The sequence below is a fragment of the Cydia splendana genome, chromosome 2, assembly GCF_910591565.1.
Source record: "Cydia splendana chromosome 2, ilCydSple1.2, whole genome shotgun sequence".
Taxonomy (NCBI): Eukaryota; Metazoa; Arthropoda; class Insecta; order Lepidoptera; family Tortricidae; genus Cydia; species Cydia splendana.
The window spans coordinates 29,958,459-29,976,214 of NC_085961.1; positions in this window are offsets into that span (position 1 = coordinate 29,958,459).

Genomic DNA, 17,756 nt, shown 5'->3' on the forward strand with positions numbered 1-17,756 from the left:
CGAAGAAATATCAAACTTTCATCTCTTGTTGTACAAATAACTATTCTTTCGTTTTATCAAACACATAAAGGTTTTTTTTTCAATAAGGATACACGATCAATAACGATTTTGGATTTGACTCGTTTATAAATAGCGCCATAATTAGTCTCCATATCTGCACGGTTTAGGCGGAGTATGTCACTTTCTTAGGAGGTCACTTTCGAGTTAGGTCACGTTCTGAGGACGTCACATTCTGAGGAAGTCACATTCTGAGTTCGTCACTTTCTGAGGTCGTCACATTCTGAGTACGTCACTTTCTGAAAACACCACTATCTGAGGACGTCACTTTCTGAGTTCGTCACTTTCTGAGTACGTCACTTTTTTTCATAGTAAGATTTAAGCGTAACAATGGATACAAGCAATTAGCTGTTACGGCATACTGCCGTTTTTATGTATGATATACATGATGTTTTTTGCAGTGGCCATTGAAGGGAAATACGAATCTATAGACGATAACGGGAAAATGTCTTAAGGTACCTTTCGGATCCAGACTGCACCTGCTGCCACAAATGTAAAAAATCGGGGTAGCACTATCGATATGTCACCCTGTATGTCATACATAAAAGTGGCCTTATGCCGTACAGCTAATATAATTGCTGGTATCAATTGTTCGTGCAGGCGCACGTTGCACGTGCATGCTAAAAAAAGTGACGTACTCAAAAAGTGAAGAACTGCGAATGTGACGTCCTCAGAAAGTGGCGTTCTCAGAAAGTGACGTACTCAGAATGTGACGACCTCAGAAAGTGACAAACTCAGAATGTGACGTCCTCAGAAAGTGACGTCCTCAGAACGTGACCTAACTCGAAAGTGACCTCCTAAGAAAGTGACATACTCCGCCTAAACCATCTGCACAATGAACTCCTAGAACATAATAAAAGTAAAGGCGCATGTGACCGACACCATTCACAGCGAAGTAATGGAAAATACAGCACAGCGTGACGCCTAGAGTCCATTAGCAGACAAAGGGTTAAGAATAGGATTATTCTACAACCTAAGTAACGGGTTTGCACTGACGTCATTGTTGCCTGTACATCATCATCATTCTCTTGCCCTTGTCCCATTCACTTGGGGTCGGCGCAGCATGTCTTTCTCTTCCACACCTCTCTGTCGTTCGTTTCATATCATCTCTTACACAGTCCATTCACCTTTTCCTCGGTTTTCCTTTCCTTGTTCCTTGTTCTTTCATTGTTGCCTGTACATGTTCGTACATTAAAACCAAAATATTACTTTGCTAATCCGCGAATTAGTAAAGTAATATTTTGGTTTTAATGAATTTCCGCAAAGTAACGCCTGAATCTATTCACTATGTTCGTACATGTTTGTGGATGACTGTCACGAATAAATGTCTTTTATCTTTATCTTTATCAAATATTCGGACACCATTGTTTCAAAAATATATAAAAATAAAGATAGTATCTACATTTCAACCTAACACTTCGTAAGTTACGTCACGCGGTCACCGCGTGCTCACACCAATCAGCATTTGTACAGATTCTTATTAACACTAATATGGCCCTAGGGTTGTCACTGCACTGTTACACATGCCTTATGCCAGTATGGAATTACGAGAGCTGCTACACACCCAGAAACAACTCGTATATCGATAGCGCCGAGTTTCTAGCAACAAAACATTTTACAAGGTGGAGGCCTGGAGGGAAAAATTTCCAGCATGCTGCCGGCAGTGTCCATTTTTTTTCGGATTACCTCCACATCTGACAAAAAAACCGGTCAAGTGAGAGTCGGACTCGCGTTCCAAAGGTTCCGTACATTACCTACACAATTTTGAACAATGTATTTTTTATATAAGTGAAACGTGAGTGAAATATCTTTATAAAACCCGTAGGGGTCGGATCGGAAACTAAGTAATTATTTTATTTTATTTTATTTTATTAAGGTTCACCAACAATTGTTGACATCGATACATTTAAAACGTACAAGCTAATACATGTAGGGAGTGATGTCACAATCACTTACAGGTAAACACCGCATGAAAAATATATATAAGTAAACATCTAAATTTAAACTTATTTTCTAATTATTTATGTTTTAGGAAATATTTTCGGACAGATGTTATAAATGCGACTCTCGCTTGGCTACATATATCTAATAGGTTTTCCTGTCATCTGTTTGTTAATTTTTTTCAAAATTTTAGACTCAGTAATAGTTTCGGAGATAAAGGGTGGGTGGTGGTAATTTTTTTGCCTATTTTCTTGAATAACTTCTTAACTGTTTATTTTAAAATTATAAAAAAATAAACTTGATATTCTCACAATGAGCTCTTTTATTTGATATGTAACACGATAATATAGTTTGAAAAACCATTTTTTTTTTTAATTTCGGCATTTACCTCCTAAAAATGCCCCCCTTGTTTTAAATTCATTTGTTTACGTTACATGTCCGTCTTTGGTTATCTTTGGGTGTTACCTTTGAGCCATCTTAGATGAAGGCTTATGGGGCCCATGGTGCAAGTAAGATACCATTTCTAGGCAGTTTTTAGGCTTGATTAGACAGGTGTCCGATTTTTCAATCAATGGCCCGGTAGTAAGTCCTCAAGGCATGAGGATAACATCCGCTCGGCTGACCCATTACATTCCATTATGTTGCCGAATGGTCCGTATGAAAATGTAAAAAGGAGGGATTCTTTTATAAAATAAATATAAATGCTTTGGTAGCCCTGATTGGACTTTGATCACGGTCAAAGTCCACATCCAGATGTCCCAACTTATTTGTGAGCCATCCAACTCCTTACTACCGTGCCTTAAGGTCTATTTTAACTAGTTTCTTTTCGCAAACAATTTGGTTAAGATGTTCGATAGATGGACAACGCAGAATCATATAAAATGGCCAAGGTTTCATTTACTCATATCAATAAACACACTGTGGACTTTGCTTTATTGAGATTTGTACCCACGATTCACATGAGTGACCCATTATGGACTTTAATGCAACGTACTTAATAATAATCCAGTAGTCGAATTCTGGAGTATTTCATGTTTAGATAAATAGGTACATAGGTATATGTACTTATAGACTCTGACCAAGCTAATTTTGCAGGGCGGTGGCAATGTCATATCTAAACAAAGCAGATCTAGAACTAAGAATATTAGAATAAGGAAATATGTACAACATTTTGTCAAAAACTATTATGGTGGAAGAACAGATTTTTTGGTCCCAAAAATATATAATGAAATAGAATGGTTAAGAGAGGAAAATAAATATATCATAATGGAAGTATTAAATAAAATAAAAAAAAAACACTTTTAGATACGAGTACCACTTACCTTGACGTCAGCCACCGTGTATTATTATTAAAATTAGATTTGATGTTTTTGCACAGTACCTATATCTTATTTATTTTCTGAGAATAACTTTAATGTTAGATTTAGGGTAAGCATAGAATGATAACAACTAAGTAGGTGCATAAAATTGTAAAAAATGAGCGCTGTCTCGCCAACACACTGCATTTTAAGTAGTTTGGCGAGTAACCTTAAAATTGATTATGTATGTGCCGTTGAAAAAAAATTCACAGATTTCGTGCCTCACACGACTATCGAGCACATTGGAAATGAATCTACGGAATTCGAAAAAATATTGTAGCTGAGCGACGAGAAAGTCTGGATAAGGCAAAAGTTACAAAATAAAACTACAACGTTGAATGATAATTATTTTATTCTTAGACTAACACAAGTATCCTGGACATAACGCATGTGAACAAACAAATTGCAAAATTTCCACACGCGTATCCAAGTTTGAATAATTGTCGCCGTGGCGCATAAGTATAGGTACATATTTCATTTTTCGATTAATAAGCAGGATATATTAATGTTCAATGTACAAGAAAATTATTACACGGCAAATCCGTAGTCAACTCGAGAAGTGGTGATCGGCAGCGGCCCATTTGCTGCAAGATATGAAATTTTCTTGACAGCAGTTTGACGCGACGAGAGATGACCATAACAGCGTTTGTCTATGTTGCACCAAACCTGAGTTCCAATAGGTACTACCAGGGTTCAGCATCAGCTATCTTGGGTAATGCTCTACCATGTGCTCATCATGACGAATCGGGTGTCCAAAACAGCGTGTGCCTATGTTGCACCAAACCTGAGTTCCGCTAGGTACAACCAGGGTTCAGCATCAGCTCTATCTTGGGTACTACTCTCCTAAGTGCTCATCGAGACGAGTCCGATGACCAAAACAGCGTGTGTTTATGTTGTATTAAACCCGAGCTCCACTAGGTACTGCCAGGGTTCAGCATCAGCTATCTGCTAGCAGCATGCTGAGGTGAGACCATTTCGTGGCACTTTTTCTTTTTTATGTTTCTCCCTCTCCCTCTCCCTCTCCCTCTCCCTCTCCCTCTCCCTCTCCCTCTCCCTCTCCCTCTCCCTCTCCCTCTCCCTCTCCCTCTCCCTCTCCCTCTCCCTCTCCCTCTCCCTCTCCCTCTCCCTCTCCCTCTCCCTCTCCCTCTCCCTCTCCCTCTCCCTCTCCCTCTCCCTCTCCCTCTCCCTCTCCCTCTCCCTCTCCCTCTCCCTCTCCCTCTCCCTCTCCCTCTCCCTCTCCCTCTCCCTCTCCCTCTCCCTCTCCCTCTCCCTCTCCCTCTCCCTCTCCCTCTCCCTCTCCCTCTCCCTCTCCCTCTCCCTCTCCCTCTCCCTCTCCCTCTCCCTCTCCCTCTCCCTCTCCCTCTCCCTCTCCCTCTCCCTCTCCCTCTCCCTCTCCCTCTCCCTCTCCCTCTCCCTCTCCCTCTCCCTCTCCCTCTCCCTCTCCCTCTCCCTCTCCCTCTCCCTCTCCCTCTCCCTCTCCCTCTCCCTCTCCCTCTCCCTCTCCCTCTCCCTCTCCCTCTCCCTCTCCCTCTCCCTCTCCCTCTCCCTCTCCCTCTCCCTCTCCCTCTCCCTCTCCCTCTCCCTCTCCCTCTCCCTCTCCCTCTCCCTCTCCCTCTCCCTCTCCCTCTCCCTCTCCCTCTCCCTCTCCCTCTCCCTCTCCCTCTCCCTCTCCCTCTCCCTCTCCCTCTCCCTCTCCCTCTCCCTCTCCCTCTCCCTCTCCCTCTCCCTCTCCCTCTCCCTCTCCCTCTCCCTCTCCCTCTCCCTCTCCCTCTCCCTCTCCCTCTCCCTCTATTTCTATTTCCACCACCACAATAATGCATAGATTGTCGAATAGTGCGTTATCTACGCCCGTCTCAAACAGGACAGATAGAGTTAGACCAAGAAAAATCTGCAGCGATTTTGAAAGCCCACGCAGTGCAAGTGTTATTCTGCCGTCATAATCCCGATAATTCACAACAAACACCGATAACGAACTCTGCGAAACATGAAGTCATAAATGTCCTGTGAAAAATGTCGTTCTGACTTTTTGACTATTTTAAGGTTAGGCTACAGGGCAAACCCTTAACCCGATCGTCTTTGTTTTAGGCTCAAATTGTAGCTGACTAAATTGTCCAGAGCCGTTTTTCTCAAATTTTTGATATCATTCTTCGTTTCCAAATTATCGAGCACCAAAATCAAAAATTCGGAAAAAATTGAATTTTATTTTCACTATTTCGACCATAACTTTTTTTGTTTTTGACTTTCTCGAATAATTATTTTTGAACCTTACAGCTCTCGTGATTATGCGTCTTTTGAGCCTATTTTTTAATATCATATCTTCACAACTTTCGGAGATATAAGGGGATCGCACTTTTTCGTGAAATCGGACCGTATACTGGAGCGAACGAAAAGACATTTCCAATGTCAAAAAATGTAAACTTTATATGAACATATGACATTTATGATGACACTCCTTAACTTTAAGGGGCCCACTGATTACTCCGCCGGACGATATCGGCCTGTCAGTTAAAAGCACAATTTGACAGCTCCGAACAACTGACAGGCTGATATCGTCCGGCGAACTGGGAGCCGATTTTTGAATTTCGAACGTTCGATTTCGTCACTCGAATATCGGTGGAAAACGGTGAAATGCAAATTTTTGAAATACAAGCGATAGAAATTGGGAATCGAGTGGTATTGACCACTCGTTTCCAATTTTATTAGTAATCTTTAACTGCCTAGTAGTGGAGATATTATTGAACGAAATACACGAAATCGAGTGGTCGAAATTCAAAAATCGGCCCCCTGGTGATCTGTGGACCCCTTTTCTCTAAGCTTCAGCTCGGTCGTGGTGTGCGTGCCTCGGCCGCTGCTGGAAACCATCGCGAGCGCGTACTGCTGGCCGAAGGGTGTGGTATTTCGGCGGTTCCGCGGTAATCTGCCGAATCCTGCACCGGGACACGCGACGCAACACAAAACAAAAATAAAGAAAAGCTGGTGCAACTCAGCTGAAACGTCGGAATTAAAGGTAAAAACAATGAAATTATATCGCGGTAGACCCGTTTGTGCAATTAAATATGTGTACAAAACGCGAGAGTTTAAAGTGTTAAAAATAAGAACAAAGAATAAACTGTGTCGCCTAAATAATGTTTAGCTTTTAAGGTTTTTATTATTGGATATTATGTTAGTTATTAAGGTAATCGATGAGAATGAAAAACATTTATTAATATAAATTATTAAAGAACATGAAAAGGAATATAAAACTAAAACTAACTACAATTAAAATTAATAAAACTAAAAATTAAAAATACCTTTCAAAATTTGGTGTCCTTGCCCAACACGCAGGTATTATAAGGTATTATATCGGTATAGGTATTATATATAGTTATTAAGATATATTGTATAATATGTATGTTAGTTTTAAGGTTTTATCCATGGGCCTTAGTTGCCTGATAATAAATGATATTTAATTTTAATTTAATATTTTCATTTATTCACTGACCAAAACAAAATTTAAAAAAAAAATAGTTTATATGTAAGAAATCCGCAACGCAGGCTGCAGGTTTTTATATTTTTGTTTTAATTGAAACATTTTCTTCATCAGCTCTACAAAGACCGGATAATGAAATGAAAATCTTTATTTTCAGGCAAATAGATGAAATGCCCTAAAACTAACATACATATTATACAATACCGTAAAACGGGGTGAGTAGGTTTCGCGGGGAGCTATGGGTTATGAATGGGGAGAGAAGGATTGAGAGGGTGAGAAGTGTGAGGTGGGTTTTTAAGGCTACTGCTACAAAAATAATGTATTCCAATTTAAAATGGAGCTATAGTAATATTCATAAAAAAAAAATCGATCCAACAATCTTCCAAAATCACCTTTGTATGAAAACCCCTCTCACCCCAAATACGAGGCACTACGGGGTGAGGTGGGTTTTCCTCTTTATCGTCAAAGTTATGAAATGGAACTAGCCAAAATAAAATACAAACGTCCGAACCACTTATTATATACATCATTCAGTTTTCACATGTAAAAATACAATTTTATCGATGTTTGAAAGTCAAATTTCACCCAACTCACCCCATTTTACGGTATATCTTAAAAACTAAAACACACACTATGACTGCGATGCATTTCGCAACCCAGCTGTATCATAATATTCATAATGTTTTGAAAGTCAACAAATGGTAAAAATAGGGCTTTTTACTTCCACGCGCATGAAGGCGCGAGCGCAGGCTAATTAATATATGATAAATAAATAGTAATGCGACATTTGTAAGTTGACAAATCGAATAACGCAAAACAACATTCTTTCCCGCGCGATCCATCGCCAGCCAAAGTCCAATGCTCTTGTTTACATGACTGTTTGGACGTCTGCCCACTTCTGTCTACGCACCTGTAGCGTAAGATACACTAAAACCATAAAGGGACTGAAAAAACAAATATTTACTTTATTTGTTGCCTAGGTACCGATGGATCAATGAGGTCCAGAAAGACCTGTGTGACATCCAAGCGGCTGAATGGCGTCAGATCGCACAGGACAGGAACGAATGGCGAAATCTAGTGTCGAAGGCGAAGATCCACTACAGGTCGCTGAGCCAGCGAAGTAAGTAAGTAAGTATTTTATTCCCGACAACTATTTATGTCGTCGTAGCCGTCGCCTCCTAGCGAATAAAACCTCTCACACAGTACACCAGTACTCTCCAATCGTCCGCTCCCGGACACTTCTTGCTGCACACTGCGACTTGTTAGCTTAATTATTTAATTATTGTCATATTAATCATATAATTTTATTACTATAGCTTTTCTAGTACATATTTAATTTTACATCGCATTGGCCTCATTGGCGCCCCTAGCTTTAACGCTGTAAGATTATATCTTAATAATTAAATATCAATATCAAATATCAAAATTATGGCGGTCGTCTGAGCGAGATAAAGACAATGTCCATCTATCATTTAATCATTTAATCATTTAATCATTGCAATCATTGCAATCATGTACAACATTAACAGTATACAAGGTAGGTACACATATGTGAACATAAACCCAGACAGGGTATAGCAATTAATTTAAATCTTATACTAAAGTCTTATCACAATAAATGCTCGTAGTTTATACAAAAAACATAACAATGTATAGAATTTACATTACATAAACCAACAATTACTCTAATTAGGTCTTAGATGTATGTATTTGTAAGATTATGAAAAATAGAGCATATCATTATAGAGTTAAAAAATACTCTAATTATGTGTAAGAAACCCGCAACGCAGGCTTCGTCCGGTGGCTACAAATGCAAATCTGCAACATGCTTCGTCCCAAACATAACAAGGATGATATACGCAACAGGCTTCGTCATTATAAAATCTAAGTTAAACAATACTTAACCGTCACGAATCGTACCTGGCTCAAAGCTGTCGTGGCTGACTGGTATTATACACCGTGTTTTTATTAAATTCCGTTAACTTCGGGGTATGGTAAAGTACGTTTAAGAGAACTAAATGGCATAGTTAATAAAAAAAAATATTTTGCTTAAAAAAAATAAAAATTAAGTTTAAAAAGTAATTCAATGTAGCATATAGCGTTGTTGTAACACGGGCATTACATTTAACTCAACCAAACAATTGAAATCCGTGACATATCAATGTCATTTCGAACATCGATCGGCCGAGATCGTACTTAAGGCGCGGTATGTAGTAAAATGCGCTTTTTTGTCACCATATTTACAGACTTTTACATAGATTTCATGCATTATTTTCTAGTATGTATAACTTCAGTCCTTGAACTACGTTATTGCTTGTCAGAAACACGACGGCTCATAATTTTCTCGATAGAATCTTAAGTTGAAAACATGCCTAACACTGTCTTTATTTCCTTATGTTAGAAGTACTACGACGAAAATGTATATGAAACTTACTTCAGTCGATAGCTTTTAAGTAAATCTTCATTATTGCTTGTCCTTTTATCGAAACGTTAATGTTTTCATTCATCATTTGATGAATTCAACATTTTGCTTACTAAATTACACCCTACGCGGCAATACCTTGCGCCCATTCCTCACGCCAGTACGCCCGTGACCACTGTCGGCGTCGGACCTATGCTAGTTTAGCGGACGTTTCATAAAATGGGTAATCACAGTATAAATATGCAAATATGTTATACACACAATGTTTTTCAACATGCTTACGAAGAAAAGCAAAATAATTCTTAAATACGGTGACATTTCAGACATTCGTCCGTCATATTGTCATTTTATAACAAGTTGGGCAGCAAAGGCACACACCCATCTAACCAATCCGGAATTCAGTCACGATTGATAAATTGTGTTAACATATTTTAAAAGGCTATAAAATTAATCAAATTGAATAATTTTTAAACATAGATATACAGGATTCAAATATTTTAGACTGGTCATATTTTTCATAATATCGATTTCGACTGGCAAATCGTATTACTTTTTGGCAACCGGGTTTTTTAACCTAATTAGACCCCGCTGAATCCGAATTTGCCGGTTGCTTGATCGAATTCTTGACCGGAAGTGAGATATTTGATATTAAAGGACCCTTTTTTTAGTTTTTCGTAAATAACTCTTAAACGGTGGCACATAGCAAAACATATTCTATTACATAAGTAATCTGCATAAAATTGCCTACAAGAAAGATTTAGTACAATTTTTTGCTAGGATCAATATTCAAAGAGATATTAACGCGGGAAATTCAATTATAATCACTTCTAAGGTCCCTTTTTTTAGTTTTTCGTAAATAACTCGTAAACGGTGGCCAATATCAAAAAATGTTGTAAAACGTTAATAATCTACACAAAATTTTTACAAAAAAGATTTAGTACACTTTTCGCAGGGATCAATATTTAAAAAGATAATAAAGAAGGAAAGTTAATTATAATAAATTCTAAGGTTCCTTGTTTGTATTTTTTCGTTAATAATTTGAAAAGTATGACTTATTGCAAAAAAAATCTTATACATAAATAACAACTTACCCGCTGCTTTGTCTTTTTAGGGTTCCGTACCCAAAGGGTAAAACGGGACCCTATTACTAAGACTTCGCTGTCCGTCCGTCCGTCCGTCCGTCCGTCCGTCCGTCCGTCCGTCCGTCCGTCTGTCACCAGGCTGTATCTCACGAACCGTGATAGCTAGACAGTTGAAATTTTCACAGATGATGTATTTCTATTGCCGCTATAACAACAAATACTAAAAACAGAATAAAATAAAGATTTAAGTGGGGCTCCCATACCGCAAACGTGATTTTTGACCAAAGTTAAGCAACGTCGGGCGTGGTCAGTACTTGGATGGGTGACCGTTTTCTTTTTGCATTTTTTTCCGTTTTTTTTTTGCATTATGGTACGGAACCCTTCGTGCGCGAGTCCGACTCGCACTTGCCCGGTTTTTTTTAATATTGATCCTAGCGAAAAGTGTCCTACATGTTTCTTGTAGGAAATGTTATGTTTATTATTTATGTATAAGATTTTTTTTGCTATGAGTCATACTTTTCAAATTATTAACGAATAAATAAAAACAAGGAACCTTAGAATTCAATATAATTAACTTTCTCTCTTTATTATCTTTTTAAATATTGATCCCTGCTAAAAGTGTACTGAATCTTTTTTGTACAAAATTTTGTGTAGATTATTAACGTTTAACAAGATTTTTTTATATTGGCCACCATTTATGAGTTATTTACGAAAAACTAAAAAAGGGACCTTCACCCCCCCCCTCACCCCTACACCCTCAGCACACCCGCTAAGCTCGAGGACATTAAGTATGGTTATCTGGACACCACAAGGTATAACTGTGCCAATTTTCAAAATTATACGAATTATTTCCGCAGATTTTTTTTATTTTCTTGAGCTATTAACTAACTCGAATGTCGAAGTAGAAGTGTTTTTTGTCATTACAATCTTTAAATGCTTGACTTTTACTCGTCAATTCAAAATTAGAAAAATATTAAGTATTACAGTTAGAGTTATAAATTGTTATAATTCTTTCTTGTGAAGACAGCTAATTTTATGTACTTATTGGAGCTATGCATAACTCAATAGTCCCACAAATTATCTTAGCTTTGCTAGTATTCTTCCTTATTTTCACTACCTACTTGCCCGAAATTGACTGCTAGAGTTAGACCAAGTCTGCAACGATTTTGATAGCATAGGCAGTGCAAGTGTTATTCATAATTTTATAGAAGATTGACGTTTAAAATAACACTTGCACTGCGTGTGCAATCAAAATCGTTGCAGATTTTTCTTGGTCTAGCTTTATTACATTTTTAATGTCTATTAGTATAAGTACTATTTGTCTCATAATAATTTGGTATCATTTGATTAGATTCTCAGTTTGTCGCGGTATACACTTATATTGTATATAATTAATAATTATTTACACTCACCGTCTTACCTACCATTTTTAATTTCATTAAGTACTCATCAAAATTCGAATTTGCTAATAAATCTTATTCAATATTAATTGCCGGAAAAAATCCCGGAACTGACAATTCAGAATACCGATGTCGTCAGAATAAGGACGTAGACGTGCTGCGCGGGCATGGTGCGGTGCGCCGCGCGGGGCGCCCGCCTGCCCGTTCTACCACGCGTCTGCTTCACCCCCTTGAAAACGTAAAACTCGAGTATAAGAGCGCCTTAAGTTTAGTAGCAAATGTATGGACTCATTCTAAACACTAATCAATATGTAAACCGGCCCTAAGGCAAGTGTACACGCTTGTAGAGGCCTTATAGGGAAAAATTAATTATTGATTATCTCCGAAATGGAGTTAATTAGAATATCGGTGTCTTTGAGAAAGTTTCTTGATTTAAGCTTAGGAATGCACCCTTGAAATTAACGAAAATAAAAAAAACACGGTGTGGAGTGTGTGTGTGTATAAGATTGTTATTCCTTTATTTATAAGTAGTTGTTTCAATTTGTTAACAAATGTATCATAATTTTCTTCTGTTATAATTTTCTTTCTTCTTAAATCTCTTTCAATGGAGTGGTGTTAAAGTTGACACTTATTTCAACACGTGAAAAAACCCGTCCATAATTAATAGAAGCCGATTCTACGCCTTATCTTAGCGAGACCTTTATTTACATAATAGATAGGTACCTTATATACAGAGGTATCGCGGGTTCAAACCCCGGCTCGTACCAATGAGTTTTTCGGAACTTATGTACCAAATATCATTTGATATTTACCAGTCGGTTTTCGGTGGAGGAAAACATCGTGAGGAAACCGGACTAATCCCAATAAGGCCTAGTTTACCCTCTGGGTTGGAAGGTCAGATGGCAGTTGCTTTCGTAAAAAGAAGTGCCTACGCCAATTCTTGAGATTAGTTCCCAAAGCGGACCCCAAGCACAAGTAGACCCTAGGTTCTCATGAGCCGTGGCAAAATGCCGGAACAACGCGAGGAAGATGAGACTACATTTTTAAGGGATCGGCAACGCGCTTTTGACACAAGTTCAGTTGCAAACATCTATGGATTAGTAACTGCTTAGTAACGGACTGTACGCTTGTTTGCCACAACCAAGAGCCACTCCCCTGCCACGCCTCCGCCACGCAACTGCGACGCAACACAAAGCAAATATCGTCGTAATGTGACTCCGCTGTCGTCTCGTTTACTTTGTGATGTTTACATCTAACACAATGATTTGTAATTGTTATAACTGTTTTGGTCAACAACGCCACTGCTTTTTGCATTTGGAATTGCCTGGCTAAAAATAACCGGCCAAGTGCGAGTCGGACTCGCGCACGAAGTTAGTTGTATGGGAGCCCCATTTAAATATTTATTTTATGCTGTTTTTAGTATTTGTTACAGCGGCAACAAAAATACATCCTCTGTGAAAATTTCAACTGTCTAGCTATCGCGGTTCATGTGATACAGCCTGATGACAGACAGACAGACGGACAGAGGAGTCTTAGTACTAGGGTCCCGTTTTTACCCTTTGGGTACGGAACCCTAAAAACTGCTATCTACGGTTAGCTTTTCAACACAAGCCTGAAGTACCAAAACCCAGAAGCTAAACATTTTGTATGTACCTAATGAGATAATACTTGAAATAAGTTTTTGGCAAAAATTTCATTTTTGGTACAAGCTTTTATCGCTGACTGTACTTTTCTTCCCACAGGTAACTAATACTCATCGAGACAATTCTAAATACCCCAAACACAATTAGGTTTCGTTGTTTTATCACAGAGTTCCTATGGCCACCTCCGGTCTCCATCATCAGATCAGCTCGATGACACCATAATATTGCATTGTCACCCGACTTACGTATGTATGCAAAATTTCAGCTCAATCGGAAACCGGGAAGTGGATCAAATTTAACTTTAACAAGATTTGATTACAGACCGACAACGGGACAGGTGAAAGTAAATAAAAGCTTGTAAAATATTAACTCACATTTATAGACGGGTCTAACGCGAATTTTATTCAATTACCTTGATTTACCGACGTTTCGACACAGGTTTCACTGGTCGTGGTCGCGGCTGCCTGATGTCCCAGCAAAATGACAAAACAGAGATTTGTGCAACTACCCGACGAAAAGTGTATGGAAAAGTTTGGCCACGACCAGTGAAACCTGTGTGTGAAACGTCGGTAAATCAAGGTAGGTAATTGAATAAAATTCGCGTTAGAACCGTCTATAAATGTGAGTTAATATGTGTTCAAAACGCGAAAGTTTAAAATATTATATAGCTTGTAAAATCATACAAATTTACACAACACATGTGGAAGCTGCAGAAAATTTGCAAAATATTTGAAAATTTCGCGGAAAGTTCAGCCAAATTTCCGAAGAAATAAATAAAGTTGCATCTCGGAAACGCAAAATATCGTTTCTCATGGAAAATTAACAATTTTGGAAACTTACCGATGGCACATTAGTATTTTACACATAATAAGTAGGTACTATTTACGTGCTTGTAAAAACCTACATTAAACGAAATGCACCCGTTAACCTCCTAAGTCCTGAGTTCCTTTAAAAAGAACAAATTAAAATCGAATTTTGAACTATAATGGAATAAAAGAAGGTTCCGAATTCAAAACTGCAAAAATGACTCTGGGTCTTCGGAGGATCTAGAGAGCTACTTTACATCTTCGCAGTTTACCACATACAGATGTAGTGCATAATTATTTTCCATCGTATTTTCACGTTCGTAACGTGTCTTGCTATTTCAATCAGTCTCGGTACAAAAAGTACTGAGGTTGACTGAAGCAGCATGACAAATACAAACGTTTCCGAGAAAATACGGTGGAAAACAATTATGCACTACATCTCTACCATTATTCATGAACCAATTTGACCAAATACTAGAAGGTTTTTTTGCGTAACTGAAATCATTTCATTTAAATTTATTTTACAGACAGACAGACAGGCAAAGTCAAACAAACGTCTCGGTAAACATAACGCATGTGATTTAAAATCAAGATCACATTAACACGATATTTGTGTCAATATTTAATCTTTGTATTAATAATTTCCCCTGTTTTGCACAGGTACAATCGAATGTTGAAAATGTTTGCGGAGCCATATATAGCCGGGTCGTAGTGAAGAGAGAAAAAGCAGGCAGTGACAATTTTATACCCAATTAGTACTAAGTAAGGTGTTGGTTGGTACTGGTGCTCGACGCGGTCCCAGTACATGTCAACAAGAAACTTAAGGCATTGTCAATAGAGATGACAGCAGGGTGTCATCTATTGGGCATTAGCATGTCGAGCACTAGTACTACCATAGTATGTAATGACGTTATGTTACAGCTACATAATACCTAATTATGTACAGTTACATACACCGCTTTATCTACATACATATTATAAACTCTATAATGTGTTCAGGACCATGTTACGACTGCGGCATTTGATTTCCTAGTTTAATATTCTTCTACTCAGCATCAGACAGACTCAAGCTAAGCTGTCGTTGTTGTCGCATGTTGCGCAAGCATTTCTTCGAGAAGCTCAGGCTTAGTGGTTAAATTGTCCATTGTAATCATAGTATTTTTTGTATTGGGTACATAATGAACTCTATTTAATTATGGCATATATTATAAATCGTTCTATTGTTTGTTTTATGTTACCTATCTATTCTTTTTTTTTGTTTATTGCCTGCACATACTACTGTTCCTTTTAGGCATTAAGTCCGCCATTTGTACCCTTTTTACCCGACTACGGCAACGCAAAAGGAGGGTTATGATTTTGACCGGTATGTATGTGGGTATGTATGTATGTATGTATGTTCATCTGTTCCCTCATAACTTCTAAAGTACTTATTGAAATTTGACAAACGACCTGTCATTCGAATCGTCTTAATCGTCCGCTGGTTATAGGCTATATGACGTCACAAAAAAATGAACACGGCGCCCTCTAGAGGTCATAAAGTCACGAACCAAAAAAATTAAAATAAGTAATGATGACGTGATGTATATCATTTGAAAGAGCTCAATTAGCACATTTCAAATATATACATATTGTTAGCTTTTGCACCCGGTTTTGCTTGCATGCACCCGATAAAACATTAATTTATCTGGTAGGTAATTCGAACTACGAATCTACAATCGCTCTGGATTCTCCCTATCCGCGTGTTACGCGACTACGGCGACACAAGAAGGATTTTCAAAAGAAATTTGTTTGGCCGCTATTCCGGGTGTGGCCTGTAACACGAGCAAATAATTAAAACATAGATTGTACTCCTCAAACGGTGAAACTTTTGTTCAACAACTTTTAAAACTTATGAAGTATTTAGATTCCCTATTTTTCATACAAAATAAATATTATCTTCAATGGACGCCATCGCCATATCATTGTGATTGACGTTGCTTGTCACGCCTTAAACATAACAAAATTCGCAATACATTGCGTCTTAGAATAAACTTTAAACTGTATTAAAAATCAAACCATAAGTTATTTTTAAAAGTCGCTGTATGAGGAGTGCAGCCTACAGTTTAATTTTTTGCTCATATTACAGGCCACACCCGGTATACATGGTGTTTTTTAATGACCTGCAATATTTTATAACGTGAATAGGTATAGAAGTCCAGATCAGCAAATTTTTTTACGAGATCGGGTTTGGTCCCATGGTAAAAGTTGCTTAGTATATTCACCTCGTAAAATTCGCAGTGGTCAGGCGAAGCATACTGAAACGTACCTATGTGACGCACCGGACTCGGTCTAAAGGGCGACACTAAAAGGGTCAGGCGTAGCCCGATGTACGTGGCGCGCTGTACGCGGTCCAAAGCCGGGCGCTAAAAGAGTCGGGCGTAACCCGACGTACGAGGATTGATGTACGCGTTCCAAAGCCGGGCGCCTTTGGCGCCCTCATACTAAAAGAGTCGGGCGTAGCCCGACGTACGAGGCATGATGTACGCGTTCCAAAGCCGGGCGACTTCGGTGCCCTCATACAAAAAGAGTCGGGCGTAGCCCAACGTACGAGGCCTGATGTACGCGTTCCAAAGCCGGGCGCCTTCGGCGCCCTCATACTAAAAGAGTCGGGCTTAGCCCGACGTACGAGGCACGATGTGCGCGTTCCAAAGCCGGGCGCCTTCGGCGCCCTCATACTAAAAGAGTCGGGCGTAGCCCAACGTATGAGGCCTGATGTACGCGTTCCAAAGCCGGGTGCCTTCGGCGCACTCATACTAAAAGAGTCGGGCGTAGCCCCACGTACGAGGCCTGATGTACGCGTTCCAAAGCCGGGCGCCTTCGGCGCCCTCATACTAAAAGAGGCTACAAAGCCGGGCGCCTTCGGCGCCCTCATACTAAAAGAGTCGGGCATATCCCGACGTACGAGGCTCGCTGTACGCGTTCCAAAGCCGGGCGCCTTCGGCGCCCTCATACCAAAAGAGTCGGGCGCAGCCCGACGTACGAGGCACGATGTACGCGTTCCAAAGCCGGGCGCCTTCGGCGCCCTCATACTAAAAGAGTCGGGCATAGCCCGACGGACGAGGCTCGCTGTACGCGTTCCAAAGCCGGGCGCCTTCGGCGCCCTCATACCAAAAGAGTCGGGCGTAGCCCGACGTACGAGGCACGATGTACGCGTTCCAAAGCCGGGCGCCTTCGGCGCCCTCATACTAAAAGAGTCGGGCGTAGCCCAACGTACGAGGCCTGATGTACGCGTTCCAAAGCCGGGCGCCTTCGGCGCCCTCATACTAAAAGAGTTGGGCGTAGCCCAACGTACGAGGCCTGATGTACGCGTTCCAAAGCCGGGCGCCTTCGGCGCCCCGGGCGCCCTCATACTAAAAGAGTCGGGCGTAGCCCGACGTACGAAGCTCGCTGTACGCGTACCAAAGCCCAGCGCCGTAGGCGCCTTCATGCCAAAGGTTGTCGGGCGTAGCCCGATATATTCGGCGCTCTGGGGGCCGATTTTTGAATTTCGATCGCTCGGTTTCGTCACTCGAAAATCGGTGGAAAACGATGAAATGCTA